The sequence below is a fragment of the Pongo abelii genome, chromosome 1, assembly GCF_028885655.2.
Source record: "Pongo abelii isolate AG06213 chromosome 1, NHGRI_mPonAbe1-v2.0_pri, whole genome shotgun sequence".
Taxonomy (NCBI): domain Eukaryota; kingdom Metazoa; phylum Chordata; class Mammalia; order Primates; family Hominidae; genus Pongo; species Pongo abelii.
The window spans coordinates 26,604,921-26,624,222 of NC_071985.2; the positions used below are offsets into that span (position 1 = coordinate 26,604,921).

At 36.9% G+C, this 19,302-nt stretch overlaps 1 protein-coding gene and 1 long non-coding RNA gene across 9 annotated transcripts in view; both read right to left on the reverse strand.

Moving 5' to 3' along the window:
• Positions 1 to 19,302, reverse strand: part of DISP1 (dispatched RND transporter family member 1) — a 193,956-nt gene that overhangs the window by 164,821 nt on the left and 9,833 nt on the right. The window lies entirely within an intron of this gene.
• Positions 1,507 to 18,807, reverse strand: LOC134761573 (uncharacterized). 2 transcript variants are annotated; one of them, XR_010140379.1, is made up of 4 exons: positions 17,493 to 18,807; positions 16,412 to 16,590; positions 8,648 to 8,744; positions 1,507 to 6,883 (listed from the first exon to the last, which is right to left on the reverse strand). It is a non-coding gene; the product is annotated as an uncharacterized LOC134761573 (long non-coding RNA). The 2 variants fall into 2 exon arrangements; XR_010140380.1 differs by lacking the exon at positions 16,412 to 16,590 and having other exon boundaries at positions 17,493 to 17,614.

The following is a 19,302-nucleotide window of genomic DNA, read 5'->3' on the forward strand; positions in this document are numbered from 1 at the left end:
TTAATGCTGACTTTCCTGTGGAATGTTATCTGTTTGGGGCCTCCCCAACATCTAACCATCCTGGTTGCTACAATTTCATCTTTCTCTTCCACCATGTTTTCATTTTTCTTTCTTGTCTTTTGATTGCTATTGTGATTTAATACTTCTTGGCCTTCAATCTGGACTTTTGCAGAACTCAAGAAGCAGATGCTTTTCCTTTTAGTTAATTATTAATCACTCCTTTCAGCAATAATAGTCAAATGTTTGTTCTTGTTTGGTATTTTTATCACTGCTCAAAAGAAATTTTCCCCCCCTCCTTCATTAGAGAAGATCTCTCCCCTGCCTTATTTCCATGTTTCCTTCTATTTTCAATTAGGATATAGATCACTCAGTAAATTTTTACGAGCCATACCATACTAGAAATTTGAAATAGACTACTCTATAAAGAAATGGTTTAAAGAAATGGTTTAGCAAGCAAATAGTGTAAATAAGATTCATGTAATAAAAGCTAAAACTTTTGAAAAAAATATTTTAAATAATGTCACTTATTTCAGAAGTACCTATATATTTGCAACTGAACTAATTACAAGTCACTGTTATTTATTATTTAAAGGATTTCCACCCAGAATCTTCTACTTTGGACTATTTTGTTGGCATAAATTTAGATACAGTATTTGCAGTGATAACACTGCATTTCTTAAAACTGTTTTTTTAATACTATCTTGGATTTGCCTAGCTTCCCCGATTAGTCAAAATTAATGAGGTTTACCATTCTCTCATTATATATCAAGTGAGAGATTAAAGTCCTCGGTAAGTAATATGTCTATAAATGCAAGGTCCAGTGTTATATAAATTCAAGGAAGATGCATTCCACCTCAAATTTCTAATAATTTTTAAATACCATTCCTAAAATCCATTTATTAACTATGAGAACTAATAATGGCATATTTTTGATGGGCTACTATTCTGAAACCTCATCAAAATAATAGATCTACTGTTATACTGTCACAGAATATAGCATTATATCCCAAAGAGTCATCTGTGGAGCACAAAGTGCACCAGACAACCACAAGACTAGGAAAGAAAAGGTTCTGAGGTCAAACAATGTGGGAAATGTTGAGCTAAACAAAATTAAATCCATTTTTATTACCACAGGACTTCTTAGTACCATTAATAAATTAATGCATACTGTGACTCTCCAAAGCCTGTGTGTTAACAGACGCATGTTTGTATGTTGGGAGGGGCAGTATTTATGCAATTGTTCCTCACTTTATGATTATAAAACCATATTCCAACATCCCCATGGAACATACTTTGGAAAATACTAATATACATGGATCGCTGTCACTATTGACTGCTGTTTTTGATATTTAATATAAAGCAATTTCTGCCAGATACTATATTTATAAAAGTTTCCCTAATTATTTAGGGAAAGAGGGAAGGCATAAAAAAGAAAGTATAGCTATAATCTCCTTCTAAAACAGTAATACCTAAAAGGACAAATAGTGTTCTGTCCATATTTAACCCTTCTGCTGTGGCTATAGAATAAAACAGACAATTCCTTTTCTTTTTTTTTTAAATGACAGGTTTTATTTAACAGATGCCTCAGTGAATTTGGACATCCCATTTTTAATTAGGCTACCTGAGGGCTTTAAAAAATCAAAATACCAAAAAATATCGCAAAAGGCTTTTAAAAAGAGCTGCATATAGCAGTAAATAAAGTGTGAATTTAAGCACCTTGATTTGTAAACTATCAAACACAAACTCAAACTAGACTAGAGTTTGAATCTTCAGACCTCTTTCCTGGACCACTAAACAAGGCAAGGAACAGAAACACTCCAGTTTCTCGGGTACCAAAATAGTTAGCACACAAGGGCATTACTAGGTTCAAAATTCATTAGGTACTTATCACAAATGACAAAAATAATTCAAAGATGTCTAAAATTCCAATCCCTCTGGATCCCACCTCTCATTTTTCCTCTGATATTTTAGAGATGCTTCAGCCAGAAAGAATACTTTACCAATACCAACAGAAAGTAAAGCACTCCAACAGTCACACATACATATTCCAACACATTTTGAAATAATGCCAAATTTTACCAATATCAATATTTTATCAATATAATTATTAGCACACAGACATCAAACATGCTTATAATAAATATCATTTTTAAAAATAAAACAGTATACTCATTAAACAGTTTGATGATAAAAGACAAGTACAGTGAATATTATCGTTTGAAAATTTCTATTTTAATAAAATTTACTATAAATAACAAAAGCCCCACTAGTAAGGGCAGTCTTCTGGAGATGGAAATAATTTTTAGAGTTGGTACTTTTTTAAAAATAGGAGTCTGTCTAGTGTAGTGGTTAAACACATAAACTTTGGAACCCAGACATGAGTTCAAGTCCAGCTGTGACACTTACTAGCTGGATAACCTTGAGTGAGTACCTAACTTCTCTGTGCCTCAGTTTCCTCTTGTAAATGGAATATTAGCAGTAACCACCTTATAGGGTTATTAATGAGGATTAAATGGTTTAAGAACAGCACCAGGCACACAGTAAACAATGTATAAATGTTTGATAAATACATCTTTGTTTAGTGTTATGAGATCCGACTAAAAAATAAAACTACTTAAAATAATGTATAATAAGCTTTTAAAAGGAAGGAGTCAAATATGTAGAGAAAGAAAATAAAATATGCTAACAAAAGAAAAATTTACAGATGAAAAAGGTATGTACTACACTAATTAGCATATACACACTGATTTAGTCATTAATTAATTCATTCTTTCAAACATATATTAATAGCATTTTATATGTCTGGCACTGTGCTATGTAATGGAGTCACAATGATAAATAAGACAATATCTCTGTCCAAGATTAATCAGGTGCTCTACTCACCTTTGCATTTATTATTATAATAATTTGATGACAGTAAGTTGTGTACATACAGTATTTAACTAAATGGTATAACTATGTACAAATTGGGGTTTTGTAATTATTTTTATTTTCTTAAGAACCCTTCTGGCTGGGCACAGTGGCTCACACCTGTAATCCCAGCACTTTGGGAGGCCGAGGCGGGAGGATCACAAGGTCAGGAGATTGAGACCATCCTAGCTAACACTGTGAAACCCCGTCTCTACTAAAAATACAAAAAATTAGCCGGGTGTGGTGGCGGGCACCTGTAGTCCCAGCTACTCGGGGGGCTGAGGCAGAAGAATCGCTTGAACCCAGGAGGCAGAGGTTGTGGTGAGCCGAGATAGCACCATTGCACTCCAGCCTACGCAACAAGAGCAAAACTCTGTCTCAGGGAAAAAAAAAAAAAAGAGATACTGTACTAATGGCCAGGCATGGTGGCTCACGCCTGTAATCCTAGTACTTTGGGAGGCTGAGCGGGTGGATCACTTGGGGTCAGGAGTTCAAGAACCAGCCTGGCCAACATGGTGAAACTCCATCTCTACTAAAAATACAAAAATTAGCCAGGCATGGTGGTGGGCGCCTGTAATCCCAGCTACTTGGGAGGCTGAGGCACAAGAATTGCTTGAACCTGGGAGGCAGAAGTTGCAGTAAGCCGAGATCATGCCACTGCACTCCAGCCTGGGTGACAGAGTGAGACTCGGTCTAAAAAAAAAAAACCAAGATACTGTACCGAAAACAGGGAGATTAAATTTATACAGTGGTGCCTGATTTATAATAGTTCGACTTTACCATGGTGGGAAAAGAATATGCATTCAGTAGAAACCGTACTTTTGGTACCCATATGACCATTCTGGTTTTTATTTTCAGTACAGTTTTCATGAATTACATAAAGTATTCAACTCTTTATTATAAAACAGGCTGTTAGATGATTTTTGCCCAATTGTAGGCTAATGTAAGTGTTCTGAACACATTTAAGATAGGCTAGATTAGGCTTCATTAAGTTAGGTGTACTAAATGCATTTTTTTTTTTTTTTTTTTGAGACAGTCTTGCTCTGTTATCCAGGCTAGAGTGCAGTGGCACAATCTCAGCTCACTGCAACCTTTGCCTCCTGGGTTCAAGCAATTCCCCTGCCTCAGCCTCCCGAGTACCTGGGACTACAGGCGTGCGCCACCACGCCCAGCTAATTTTTTGTATTTTAGTAGAGATAGGGTTTCACCGTGTTGGCCAGGATGGTCTTGATCTCTTGATTTCATGATCCACCCGCCTCAGCTTCCCAAAGTGCTGAGATTACAGGTGTGAGCTACCGTGCCCAGCTCTAAATGCATTTTTGACTTATGATATTCTCACCTTCCAATGGGTTCATCAGGATATAATGCTACTGTAAATTAAAGAGCATCTCTATACTAAGCAGTGAGATCACTCCCTACCTCTCAGTTCTCCTCCTTTGTTTAACTGTCAGAAACTAGTAGCAACTTGTACCTCCCAGGCAGGAGAAAGACTCTTCTTTGGAAAGAGAAATCAGCCCAACAGAAAAGGCTATATAGATAAGTGGTCCCTAACCTTTTTGGCACCAGGAACCGATTTCATGGAAAACAATTTTTCCACAGATAACGTGGGCAGGGGTGATGGTTTCTGTAGGAAACTGTTCCACCTCAGATCATCGGGCATTAGATTCTCATAAGAAGCATGCGACCTAGATGCCTTGTATGCACAGTTCACAATAGAGTTCACAGTCCTATGAGAATCTAATGCTGCTGCTGATCTGACAGGAGGCAGAGCTCAGGCCTGCCACTTACCTTCTGCTGTGCGGCCCAGTTCCTAATGGGCCACACAGTGTTACCAGTCTACAACCTCGGAGTTGGGGACCCCTACTATAGATATTAAGAGTCAGCAATGTCTCAATAAAATAAATCTGATCTTCAACTAACAGCCCTAGAGTGAAACCCATGCACACAGAGTTTCCAAGATTTTTAGTATTAGCTAAATGTTTGAGGAACAACCAAGGAATGCACCTATCATGAAATAAAGAAACCAAATCAAATAGAAAAACAAACAAAAATACAATACACAAATTGTTTTTTAATACCAAAATTATTTGGAGAGAGATGAAATTATAACCATAAAACAATAATAGACTATAAAAATGAATGCTCACAAAAGAAGAAAAGGCTTTGAAAAGTTTACTTATAATATTTTTGAGACACAGTCTCACTCTGTTGCACAAGCTGGTGTGCAGTGGCACAATCATAGCTCACTGTAACCTCTAACTCTGAGCTCAAGCAATCCTCCTGCCTCAGCTTCCTGATTGGATAAGATTACAGACATGCACCAATGAACCACGCCCAGCTAATTTTTTTTTTCTTTGTAGATGGGGTCTCACTATGTTGCCCAGGCTAGTCTTTTAACTTCTGGCCTCAAGTGATCCTTCTACCTGGGGCTCCCAAAGTACTGAGATTAAAAGCATAAGCCACCGTGCCCAGCTGAAAAGTTTAAATGAGAGCAGTAAATTTAAAAATATATAATAACATTGGAAGAAAAGGCTTAGAAAATCTCCCAGACACTAGAAAAGTAAAAATTAGAAAATCAAAATCCAGGAGTTTGAATATTAGACAAAAGAAATTCTAAAAAAGAAAAAATGGGAATAAAAATTATCAGGGATATAATACAAGACAATTTCCCATAAACTCCAAGAAAACAAGTTATAGAAAAACAGTAAATGTAATCATAATCACTGAGTGGCTCAAGTATGAATAATACATAATTATAACAATGAAGACACTAACTAACCAAAAATAGTGATAATTATATTAGGGAAAGAAAGTTGAGGGGGAAAGGAAAAACTTAAATATAAAAAAGCTAAATCTTCCTTTGCCTTATTAGTAAGTCGACATATATGATTAAATTGGAAAAAAAATTTAAATGGCAGTATAATTAGTATTGAGAAATACTAGGAGAAACTATCAAGAGGATAATAAGTAGTTGCCTCTGGGGATAACCATGCAGGGATGAGAAAGGATGGACCAGGGAACCAATGTTTTTCATTATATGCATTATGTCATATTTGAGTTTTTAACATTAATTAAACCTATAAACTGACCTTTGTGAGAAACAACGTTTTATAACATTAAGTAACAAGAAATAGCTCTTCATAAATTTTATGGTTTTTTGGTCTTAATTAAACGGTTTCTCATAAAGGTCTTCTTGCCCATTTCTTATTTTTTCATTCTAGATAAATTATATTTTTGGTTACTATTACGAATGACACTATAAAATTTTGTTCTCTAACTGGCTGTTGCTGGTTATTTTATATACCTCTGTTAAACTGCTAAGAATTCTTGTTTTTATTTTTCTTAAATCCACTGATAATAGAAACTATTTTCAAGATCATTACATTTAGCATTGTGCCCCACCCATAATAGATGGAAAGTGAATATTCAACAAATGGTAGATAATACTGATAATGTGCCACCCACTAAACTAGGCAATTTATAATCTCTAGTCTTCACAACTCTTTAATTAAAGGTAGTCTTTTGTTTAGGCCACTGGGTAGGCTAATCAGCTATAACAAAGAAATACCAAAAAAAACAAGGGCTTAAAGAAGATAGAAGTTTATTTCTCTCTCACATAACAGTACAAAAGTAAGTAGATAACCTAGGGTGGAGAGACAGCTCTGCTCCAGGGAACCCAGACTGGCCAGTCAGTCCTGCCATCTTCATCAATTGGCGTCCATCTCTGGATCCAAGGCTGCTGCTTTAATTCTTGTCATTTCCCAGCCAAAGAGAAAAAAGAAAAGTGGACATCCAGGACAAATGGCTTTTTCTTTAAGAAGATGACCCAAAAAGTTGCCCGCATCTCTTCCTTTCACATCCCAATGGCCCAAACTTACTGGGCCCAATCTACCAGCATCTACCTGGGAAATACAGTTGCACTTGAGTAGTCATGGGCTAGCTTAAACTTCAGGCAGGACTAGAAATTTTATTTCTGAAAAGAAGAAAAGCAGAATGGCTACTGGAGTATATTTGGCAGTCTCTGTCATAGGTAGTTATTATAATCCCTATTAAAGATAAGAAAATTGAAAATCAGAGTTATTTACCTAAGGCCACATAGCCAGCAATGATTAAGCCAGGATTCAACTCCTCTTCTGTCTCTGGATCCCATACTATCTCCACACTAAATCATGCTAAATAACTATATATATATATATATATATATTCTTTTTAATTTTTTGCTCAACTGGATGATTCTAACCAGTCTTGGGTGTCCTCCTTAATACTATTTGTTTTATTACAAAATTTCCTTCCCTTAGGTGGAAAGGACCTTGATATTTAATTCTAACTCTCTCATTTTGCACAGTAAGTAACTAAAACTCAGAGATTAAATGAGCTGTTTAAGGTCCCACAGCCAGTTACCAAAAAAAAGGGCAAGTAGAGACCCTGGGTTCCTGATTTTCATTCCAGTGCTCTTTTCACTATCCTATTCTGTCTTCTAGTGAAAATAAAGTTTGTCTGTCATAATTATAGTCATTCCCAGATGTTAAATGGTTTAAAATGATAATTTTTTTCTTCCAAATGATAAGAAAGCACTAGTTCCAAGCAGATATTAAAGTTTGGTCACACATTACCACTTCTGTACATTTATTGAGAATTCATGAGGTAATGTTATCTTTGGACTAGCATAAAGTTACAGGAAGACACCTTCGCAGTCACAGTAGTTTCTCTGTGTATCTCTAAAACCTAGCATGCTTACTTACAAACATCATGAGAGTAAAATAATTTAAGGCTGTTTTTCCCCCCAATTATGTTTACCTTCATTTCATGGTCACTTAAAGATTCTAGTACCAAGTGTGCCCTCAGAAAATAAAACAGCTTATTCCTCCTATCTCAAAAGTCAAAATTATTCACAGTCCACTAAAAGCTCTATTTGCTACTACTATCTTAAATACAAAATAGAGATCGAGGAAGTCTGCTGAATGAAGCTCAATTTTTTTTTTTTTTTTTTTTTTGAGACAAGAGTCTCACTCTGTCCGCCAGGCTGGAGTGTAGTGACACGATCTTGGCTCACTGCTACCTCGTCCGCCTTCTGGGCTCAAGCAATTCTCTTGCCTCAGCCTCCCAAGTAGCTGGGATTACAGGCATGTGCCACCACACCCAGCTAATTTTTGTATTTTTAGTAGAGACAGAGTTTCACCATGTTGGCCAGGCTGGTCTTGAACTCCTGATACCAGGTAATCCACCTGCCTCAGCCTCCCAAAGTGCTGGGATTACAGGCATGACCCACCGCGTCCAGCCACTCAATTTTTAAATAGATGTTAAGGCTGCCTAAAAGTAGTATAAAAATTTGCCATAGCACACAATTTCTTTCCAGCTTATCTCCTTCCTACTCCAGTAACAAGCTCCCCACTGAGATGATTCCAAATGCACCTGGTATTTTGCATTTAAACAAAATACATTTAAAATAATTTGGGAAAATTTTTTAAATATTTGCAAGGAAACAAATTATTTACATTGTTCATGTCATATAGCATAGTAGTGCTCACTGAGATTGGGAAATCAACTGTATTACCAAAGATGTTTTTAAAAAAAAAAAAAACCTCCAATACGGAGTGAATATGATATAATAGGAATGTTCTATCGTCTGAATGAATCAAATTTAGTGTAAGAGAACCATTAATTATCTATGCCAAGTATACAAATATAATCCAAGTAAAATTAAAGAGTAAATGACTCTTTCAAAATTTGAAATTACCTTTTAAATGAAGCTGCTTCTGACAGCTTGGTAAATGCCTTTTGAGTTACTAAATATAATTCAACAGAAATAAGATGGTGTCTGCTCTCTCAGAAATCTATGAAAGGAAAACATAATATATATTTAGTCTAAAAACAAACACTGAAACCCACAAGACCAACAACATTTGGAATGTTCATACTATATCAATAGTACTTACTGTCAAATGATATACAAATAATTATACATTAAGCCTACATCAAAAAATAATAATACCCACCATTAACTGAATCCCTGCTGTACACTTAATACTGCACTAGGTACTTCACATGCATTATTTTGCATCCTAACAACTCTGCAAGGTAAGTATTATTCTACTTTAAGCATGGGAAAAAAACAGAGTCAAGTAAGTTGGGTAACTTGCCCAATATCACACAGCTCACGTGTAACAGAGCCTGGATGAGTCAAATAATTCACTCTCAAGAAAACTAATTTGAAGGGTATATTTAACCTACTAAAAAGAATTATAGGGATACTATCTGAAAATATAATCTTATCTATCATCTATCACCACAGGAATGCTGATTTACATATATAAACATATAAACAGGGTACCATTTTTTAAAGCAGTCTGAATTTTCATGTCTAAGCTTAGTGTGCCCTACCTGGCTGTGACAGAATGTCTTAATAGTAAGACCTCGTGTACGCCTTTATGGTCTAGATCATCTTTCCCTGGACCCAACCCAAACTCCTATTCTGGCTTCTCCATTCAACTGCTATTCCTAAATTCCTGCCTGTCTCTCTAAGTTCTACTGAAACATTTTTCTTTTCAGGTTCCCATCTATTATCTTGTTTCTTTTTATTTGTGGCAGAAATAGAACTAAAAGAGAATCCCATTGTAACCACCCACCCTCTTTACTTTTAAGGACCAGCCCACAAAGAGTTAGCTTATCTATTCAACTACAGGACAGGGTGCTATGCTCTGTTTATATCTTTTTTTTTTTTTTTTTTTTGAAGACGAAGAAAGAATCATCAAACTTCTAAGGAAAGGGGGTAAGCAGAAGAAAAATGTTTTAAAGTTTTGAAACTTAGAAATAAATAAACACCATTCTATAAGATGCTGCAGATACAGTGGTACAAAATAGACAAAGTCTGTACTCTCAGAGCTTATAACTTAAAAATCTGTGCTTTATTGTTGTAGTTGCTCCAAATGATACTTAAGACACACTGCGTGCCTCCAAAGACTCACCATGTACCAAGGACACGGGACATTTAAATAGCTCTTTAGAATTTTATAAAATGCTTTCTCGGCATCTCATTTAAGCCTTATTGCAACAACCTCACAACAACCTACAACAGTAATGACTATTCCCTCTTTACTAATAAGAAAACAGATTAAGAAAACCTACATTTTGTGACACAAATAATAAGAGAAACAGCCAAGGTTCAAGCCTAGGTCTTCTAGCTCCAAATCTACTATACTAAAACTCTCTGCATAAAAATGAATCTGGCTTCTGTCAAATTAATTAGAGCTCAGTGCATAACATCTGAAATGAACACCTCATAACTCATACATCATAGCATAGTTTTAGACAGTCATGGCAAAGCAATGGTCATAGGAGGAAAGCAATTCAAGGGATGTAAAATCTGAAGAACAAGGCACAGCACCAAGCCTTTCCTATTCCCTTCTCCTCAGGCCAAACCCCATTTCCTATACCCTCCGCTGCAAGTCTTGCCACACAGTTTGAATATATAACTAAACTATTCAACAGTATCAGAGATCAAAGGTTAGTTTATAGTAATAAATATGTAGGGTACTAGAGGGTGGTTGTGGGGCATACAAATATTAAATACCACTAAATACTATTGATCAGAACCCACAGAAATGTCCTTGAACAAAAAGTAGAGTGTACGGAAGAACCTAGTTAATAATACCCACACTTTTGCTACACTAATATGAACTCCTGTGAGGTTATATTTGTGACTTATCTCAACTCTTATCACTTTGTTAAAAGTCTATTCTCAAAGACAATCAGATATCTACCCCAATCTGTCTAGAACAGAGTGTGGAAGCTATAATTCTGCCTACTCAGTATGCATTTCTAACCTTTTCTGATTTAAACATCAGCAGCAACAACAAATAAACATCTACCTTGTGTTCGCAGAAGTCAAACACAGAACCCCCATTGCCTCAATTCCCTCCTCCAGCTGAAGAGATGGGTACTAGATTATTTGGGTTGTGATTTATTTAAGGTGCGTTTGGGTTTTAATTTTCAACTTATTTAAATTTAAATTTAACATGTGTAATCTAATTTAACTTACATTAATTTTCATTTTTTATTTCTTTGAGACGGAGTTTCACTCTGTCACAAAAGTTGGAGTGCAGTGGCGTGACCTTGGCTCACTGCAACTTCCGCCTCCCAGGTTCAAGTAAGTCTCGTGTCTCAGCCTCCCAAGTAGCTGGGACTACAGGCATGAGCCACCATGCCTGGCTGATTTTTTGTATTTTTAGTAGAGACACGGTTCACCATGTTGGCCAGGCTGGTCTCGAACTCCTGACCTCAGGTGATTCACCTGCCTCGGCCTCCCAAAGTGCTGGGATTATAGGTGTGAGCCACCATGCCTGGCCTTCATTTTAATTTTAAATTTGACTTAAAATTAAATTCAACAATATCTGAAAGAAGTCAAATTAGCTAACGTAATCCTGCATTTTAAAAGGTCTCAACTAAAAAACTTCTATGTGAAATACTAAAATTTTTGATATTAATGATAAAATAGTTCTCTATCTCTTAGGACCAGTAACCAATAATGAAAGTTCTTATAAAAATTTCTTAGACCTTAACATTAGAAATTTTTATAAAAATCAATGACTTGATGATTTAACAAATTTATCATCACAGACAGACTTAGACCTGTTTGAAAGGGTTAAGAAACTTACACAAGGTCCTTAAGCCAACAAGTAGTAAATCAGGACTTAAACTTGGAAGTTTAGTTGTCCCAGGGCCTGTGAGACGAGTCTCGCTCTGTTGCCCAGGCTGGAGTGCAGTGGTGCAATCTCGGCTCACTGCAACCTCCACCTCCCGTATTCAAGTGATTCTCCTGCTTCAGCCTCCCAAGTAGCTGGGATTACAGGCGCCCACCACATTTTTTTTTTAATTTTCAGTAGAGACAGAGTTTCATCATGTTGGCCAGGCTGGTTTTTAACTCCTGACCTCAAGTGATCCACTCACCTCGACCTCCCAAAGTGCTAGGATTACAGGCGTGACCCACCGTGCCCAGCTGCTATGTAATTCTTACCCACTCTACTTTTCTGCTTAATTGGTACCTGACACACAACTGATACTCAATTGGTTACCAAATGAATAGATGATCAATCACCTCACTCTTTCACAAACTTCAGAGTTTTCTCAAGATGGTACTCAAGGTCCTATATGTCCTAGCCCCAATCTTATCTTCTCCTACTCTCTAAAATGTATCCCATATATTATAACCAACTGGTCCCTCAAACACATGCTGCAACTTCCCATCCTGTCTCAGGCTTCCTCTACTGGGTACTTTGTCCCCCACACCTCTATGCCTCTACAAATCCTATCTTCAAGTCCCAGTCCCAAGTCATTATGCATAAAGTTTTCTCTAATCTCTTTGTCTTGTGATAATGTCTCTCATGTGAACTACTACTGGGTTACAAAAGTAATTGCAGTTTTTGCCATTAAAAGTAATAACAAAAACCTAGTATACAGCTTATTAAATTCAGCAGTTCTAAGCTGTAGGGTCTTTATGGACAATTCCTTATTCTATAAGAAATAAGAACTTATAGCTATTTATAAATCTACCTAGCATCAAACATAGTTCCTTATACATCATGGGCATTTATTATATATTTAACTTACTGAATTTAAGATACACTTATTATTCAAAAATAAACCTACTACCTCTGAAATAATCTCCCCATTTTTTACATATCATTGTTTATGATTCCACATGTGTATTTGTGCATACATATGTCAAACTATGCAAATACTTAAAATGGGGTAGTAACTCTTATCAGATAATGATGCTGAAATTCTCAGCGTTGACAGAAGCCAGTTTTTAAAAGAACCATTAAAGAAGTATTTCACATTTGCACAAAGGTCAGCATAGTAATGGTTCTGTACAATTAATCCATACACATATCCTACAGAAGAAAGAAGGAACCCAGGAACAATTTTCATAGTAAACATATATTTAAAACATTACACGCATTCAAATCCAAAAGATCCATCAGTCACATGTGCCACCATACAATTTAGGCAGGTTCTTCACAAATTTAGATACCATTCTTTAGGGATTAGGCTCCTTTCCCATTATCCCTAAAACAAAAAGGACCAGATCTAAATAAAGTGCAGCAGTCACAATCTCACAGACACTTGAGTCACTGTCATCTCTGAAAGACGGCCACCAAATACCATACACAAAATTGATTTTATAAAATAAATGAATGGCCTATCAGCCTCACTAAAAGCTAACTGCTAATGGCAGAGGCTGTGTTGGGAAGACCAACCAAAAAGTACCACAGAAATCTCTGCATTGAAACTTGTTTTAAAGAGGGTGGAAGGAGCCAGGCACAGTGGCTCATGCCTGTAATCCCGGCACTTTGGGAGGCCGAGGCAGGCGGATCACTTGAGGTCAGGAGTTCGAGACCAGCCTGACCAACATGACTAAACCTTGTCTCTACTAAAAATACAAAAAAGTAGCCGGGCATGGTGACACGCGCCTATAGTCCCAGCTAATCAGGAGGCTGAGGCAGAAGAATTGCTTGAACCTGGGAGGTGGAGACTGCAGGAAGCCGAAATTGGGCCACTGCACTACAGCCTGGGTGACAGAGCGAGACACTGTCTCAAAAAAAAAAAGAAGGTGGAAGGAAGGACGGAACGAAGAAAGAAGGCAGGAAAGAAAGATGAAATAAAAAGAAGGAAAGGAAGGGAGAAAAGTTCCAAAACCCATACACAAATTGCATAATCTTCTTTTCATTGAAATCACCCCAAAAATAAAAATAAAATCTACTTTCAAAGAGTCCTTTGAAAGAGCTGCTTGATTTCATGGTCAAGTTATGTGGTTTGTAAAACTTGAAGATATTTAAGTCAATGATAAACACCAAATCACATGACCCACTTAAGGAACAGGCAGGGAAAAAATCATCTGGAGTTTATACTGGCTGTGCAAATGAATGTACTTAGTCATTACTGAACATCACAACTTACAAAGCAAGCAATTGTTTCCTTTCAAATCCTCATCTTTTCTATCAGTGCTAACAAAATTATTGCCAAAAACACTAAATCAATACCATATGCTAAAAAAAACCTCAAAACATTAACCTTAACCCATTAAAAAATGTGGGTTAAACATCTTTTCAATTACAATATTATTTTTAACAGTGTTTTATCAGGTAAGCAAAGCAAAACACAACACACGTATCCTATGTAGGTAATCATATAGGAATATATGAAAAAATATAGAATATAGAAAATACTGCTCTAAAGTTATTTTCTATTTCTTGGCCGGGCACAGTGGCTAATGCCTGTAATCCCAGCACTTTGGGAGGCTGAGGTGGGTGGATCACCTGAGGTCAGGAGTTCAAGACCAGGCTGGCCAACATGGTGAGATCCCCATCTCTACTAAAAATACAAAAAATTAGCCAGGCGTGGTGGTGCACGCATGTAATCTCAGCTACTCAAGAGGCAGAAGAATCGCTTGAACTGGGAAGGCAGAGGTCGCAGTGAGCTGAGATCGTGCCACTGCACTCCAGCCTGGGCAACAGAGTAAGACTCCATCTCATGACAAAAAAAAACATTCAAAGAGAACTGATGAAGTAAACTTACCATCTCTTTGAAAACTGATACGTTTTAAGAAATCCTAAGAACCAAATTTTGTAAAGTTCCGATACAAAGATGTTTTGGCATTTTCATGGTAATTTCAGCCTTAATGTTATAAATTTTCTTAGAGCATCTGCTACCTAAACTTTACAACATGGCATCCCATGCACAGAGCAAGTAATCCTTGGTTCTTGTTTAACTTAGAAAAAGGTGCAAGGGAAAACAATACTTAATGTCCTATTAAAAGATCTTTCTCAGATTTTTTTCTTCCTCTAGAGGGCAGTTAATATAAACCTTCAGTAAGGGGAGTTTTCAAAAGTGCTTTTTGGAAGTCCTCTGTTGCTTCTTCATCAAACAAATAGTTTATTTCTTATGACTCTAAACGAAAGAGTTTCATCAGTTTCTAGGAATTTATTTTAAAATAAATTTTAAAAAATCCTCTACCCATCCCCCAGCCCACATGTTCAATACAAAATACGTTTTGCCCATGAAGCAAAATGGCAATGTGGACTTTTATTTCTGGCACTGCAGCCCCATGGATGGAGACCACCAAAAATTGTTGCATTAAGTGCTTAAAGTTTTTTTTTAATGTATAGAAGAGCCAACAATAAAGTAAAAGAAATGCTCCAAGGGCAGAAATAATTTTTTAAAAAGTACAAGTCTAGAGAGGTGAGTTAGTGCTCAAGCGAATGGGCCCCTGGGGAATCTACATATTACTGGTGGAATGAACCTGATGGGGAGGGGAGCTATAGAAAATAGGGTAATAGGCAGCAAAACTTGAGGACCTGTACCAAATGGAGAGCCTGAGCAAAGACCATCTCACATAAAGCTCCGGAGGGAGTAAATTAAAAAACAGTTCAGCTTACAATCGATACACATGAAGGAATGGTCAAGGGAAAAAAGGTTAAATGCATATGGGTAAATATAAACACTGTTATTATTTCTGGGGCTGAAAGATCAAGTCCCAAAACTATAATGTCTGATAAAAATAGTTCTTGTCAGGTGCAGCACACCAACATGGCACATGTATACATATGTAACAAACCTGCACGTTGTGCACATGTACCCTAAAACTTAAAGTATAATAATAATAAAATTTTAAAAAAAGTTCTTGTCAGAAGGAGGTTCAGGAGAAGGATAAAGATTGCATTTACATTTAGACTTTGTTAAGTATGCATATTAACATTTCTACGGTAACCATAGAGAAAAAAAGAAATAGAACAGAAAACTTCCAACACAGTTAAAAGGGGGGAAAATGGAATAAAAAACAAACAAACAAAAGATAAGTAGAAAGCATATGATATGGCAGAAAGAATTTAGGTCTTGGAGTCAGATATTCTGGGCATAAATCACAATTCTGCATATATTTCTTCTAACCACAAACAAGTCACCTGCTTTTAAAGTTTAAGTTTCCTCATCTTTAAAAGAGGAATAATAATACAAACTTTTTAGCCTAGTATTTGAGTTAACATGCAAGTACACTATACCTAGTACAGTCCTGAAATAAAGATGCACAGACACCTTTTCCCATCCCTTCATTTCATGACACTGAAGTGTGCTCAAGTAGTGAGAAGGTCATTATTTTAGGCTGCTGGATCAGACTATTTTCAGCTTGAGTATCGCAACTATTACACAGAATTTTTGCTTGACTTTCTATGTATTCCTTCCTTATTCAGGATTAAAAAGCTTCTAAATCAAATTATATGTAGTATCTCAAATTTATTATCCCTAAACTATGCTTAAATATGTTTAGATTTTCACAAGATTACATTAAATCTAATGCAAATGCCCCTTCCACAGCAAAATCCACAATTAACAATGCATATAAAATAAAACCCAGCTGTTGCTTTTTAGATAGCTAACTACCCCTGACCTCAGTTCTAGAAATAAAAAAAGATTATTAATTATATAAATTTAAAGATGTATAACTCACCTGTTAATTAAAATTTGTAAAAGTTAAGAATGAGCATGTAATACCAAAATTTGATAAAATAACATCTTGTTGCATGAAGATTATTTCATGAGTTTAGAAATTGTACTCCCAAAATTAAAGTGTTCAGTAAAAGCTTAGTAAGTCAGGTATTCCCAGTAACAGTGTTATAAAAGTTGACTCTAAGAACAAAAAAAGTGAAAAATTTAATTCAATAACCCACATATGGATGATCCATGCCCCTACCCCTTTTTATAATTCTCCAAGGCCAATTTTAAATTCTGAGTGGAATTTTTCTCTTCAACACAGGATGTTTCCAGAATTCCACCATCTGTACATTTACAGAATAAAAATTATGTATCTAAGACAAACTTCAAATGGCAAATCTGTTCCTCAAATTACAATATAATCCAAAAGAAGTACTGTACATGCTTTAACGGTTTGTCTCTACCAGTACAGAAGACTAACTTTAGAGCATATATGCCAAGAACTCATCAAGGTGACATAATCCTTTTACCTGAAATAAAAATGCTAAAGCCAGAAAACGTCTTGCAAGAAACCAACTGACAACCACTAAAACTAAAGATGAAAGTTTTATTAGAATAGAAATGGAAAACCTTGCATATATACACATACTCTAATAGAAAATAACATGGGGGAATGTTATATGCAGAAATCTTAAATAGGGGCTGTATTATTTATAAAACAGGAGGCATCAGCTTTATAGTAAAGGAGTTAAGAACTAAAACTCTGAAGTCAGATTGTCCAAATTCAATGGTTAAAAAATTACATTTTAGTTAGTAGCTCCCTGATAGGAGTGGATAATTTTAATACCCATCACACAGCATTCAGCAGATATATAATAACGTAAAGACCAATACCAAACAACCACAAATCATAAAAAAATTCTTAAAGTGTAGGCCAGGTGTGGTGGCTCACGTCTATAATACCAGCACTTTGGGAGGCTGAGGCAGGAGGCTCGTTTGACCCAGGAGTTTGAGACCAGCCTGGGCAACATAGTAGAACCCCATCTCTGTTAAGAAGTTAAAAAACAAAAAAATTAGCTGAGCATGGTGGCACACACCTGTAGTCCCAACTACTCAGGAGGCTGAGGCAGGAGGATCATTTGAGCCCAAGAGGTTGAGGCTGCAGTGAGCTGTAATCACGCCACTGCACTCCAGCCCAGGTGACAGAGTGAGACCCTGTCTCAAAAAAAAAAAAAAAAAAAAAAAGTATTAAAGTGTAAAGGAGACTACAAATCTGCAATTAAGCCCAGAGCTCTAATTACTAACAATCAGGTTACAGTCTTAAAGGACTAATGGAATATTTCTATACTACACCGCTGCTGAAGTCATCTTGAGGGGCAACCATGAGGAATAATCAACTACAGTAAGAAGAAAAACCCAGTTTGGGCATGGTGGCTCAAGCCTGTAATCCCAATACTTTGGGAGGCCAAGACGGGAGGACAGCTTGAGCTCAGGAGTTCAAGACCAACGTAGGCAATGAAACGAGACCTCTGTCTCTACAAAACAATTTTTAAATTAGCCATGCATGGTGGTGCACACCTACAGTCCCAGAAACTTGGAAGGGTAAGGCAGGAGGATTGCCTCAGCCCAGGAAGTCAAGGCTGTAGTGGGCTATGATCTCACCACTGCACTCCAGCCTGGGTGACAGAGCAAGACCCAGTCACAAAAACAAACAATTTGGTAAGCACAGCAATTCAATCTGCCCCGCACATAGTTTAACTGCTGAGGGGGTGAGGAGGCTGGGATAACAATGTATTAGAGATACAGGCTATTCAGCTGGGCACAGTGGTGGCTCACACCCAGCACTTTGGGAGGCCGAGGCCGCCAGATTGCTTGAGGCCAGGAGTTCGACACCAGCCTGGCCAACATGGTGAAACCCCGCCTCTACCAAATATACAAAAAAATTAGCCAGGTATGGTGGTGGGCGCCTGCAATCCCAGTTACTCAGGAGGCTGAGGCACGAGAATCACTTGAACCCAGGAGGCAGAGGTTGCAGTGAGCCAAGATCGTGCACTGCACTCTAGCCTGGGTGACAGAGTGAGACTCTATCTCAAAAAAAAAAGAGACACAGGCTATTCCAAATGGTTTAGTTCTCTCAGGTTCCAGTGAGTTAAAAAAGGATCTATTGCAGAAAATTATTAAAGTTCAGTTTGCATTTGACTTTCTTTTCTAAAATTTATTGACAGATAAAAATTGTATATATTTATGGTATACAACACGTTTTCATATACATATATATTATGAAATGGCTAAATCAATATATTTGACCTTGACAGCCTATGAAAATCTAGGCAGTTTCTGGGAAAGTAACACACATGTCTAAAACCTACAGTTGGGAATGAAAAAGAAAGACTCTCAAGAATGCTTGAATTCTTATAACACCCCCACCATCCCCCACCACCGCCCCCCTCAACATTCCCCACCCCTGGGGAGAAACTATTTGAGACCAAACTGTTAACTGGCAGCAACCACCATCAGCATCACCTGAACAGGCTTCTAGGGCAACAACCTAATAACTACTCATTTGGTGGCCACTAATTTACTCCTCATTTCAAAGCAGCCTTTTTATCTAGGTTTTAAAAGAATGAAACTGTCTAAAAAATTTTTTTTGCAGCAGCGGCAGATGGAAATGCATTCATCATTACCCTCCATTATCCTTTTCAGCTGGCAATAACTTGTGGTTGTAAAGCAAAGAAAAAAGAATTTGGGTGATTTTAATCAAAGCTTGAATTCTAGCCCTGCCCTGCAGCATGCTGTAATATGAGAAAGGTTCCAGCCTCACATTCCAACAGAAATGAATTTTTATGTGAATAGCCCCCCTCCATTAACTGCCACCTCTCCTTTCGTTATTGTTTTGAATCGATGCAG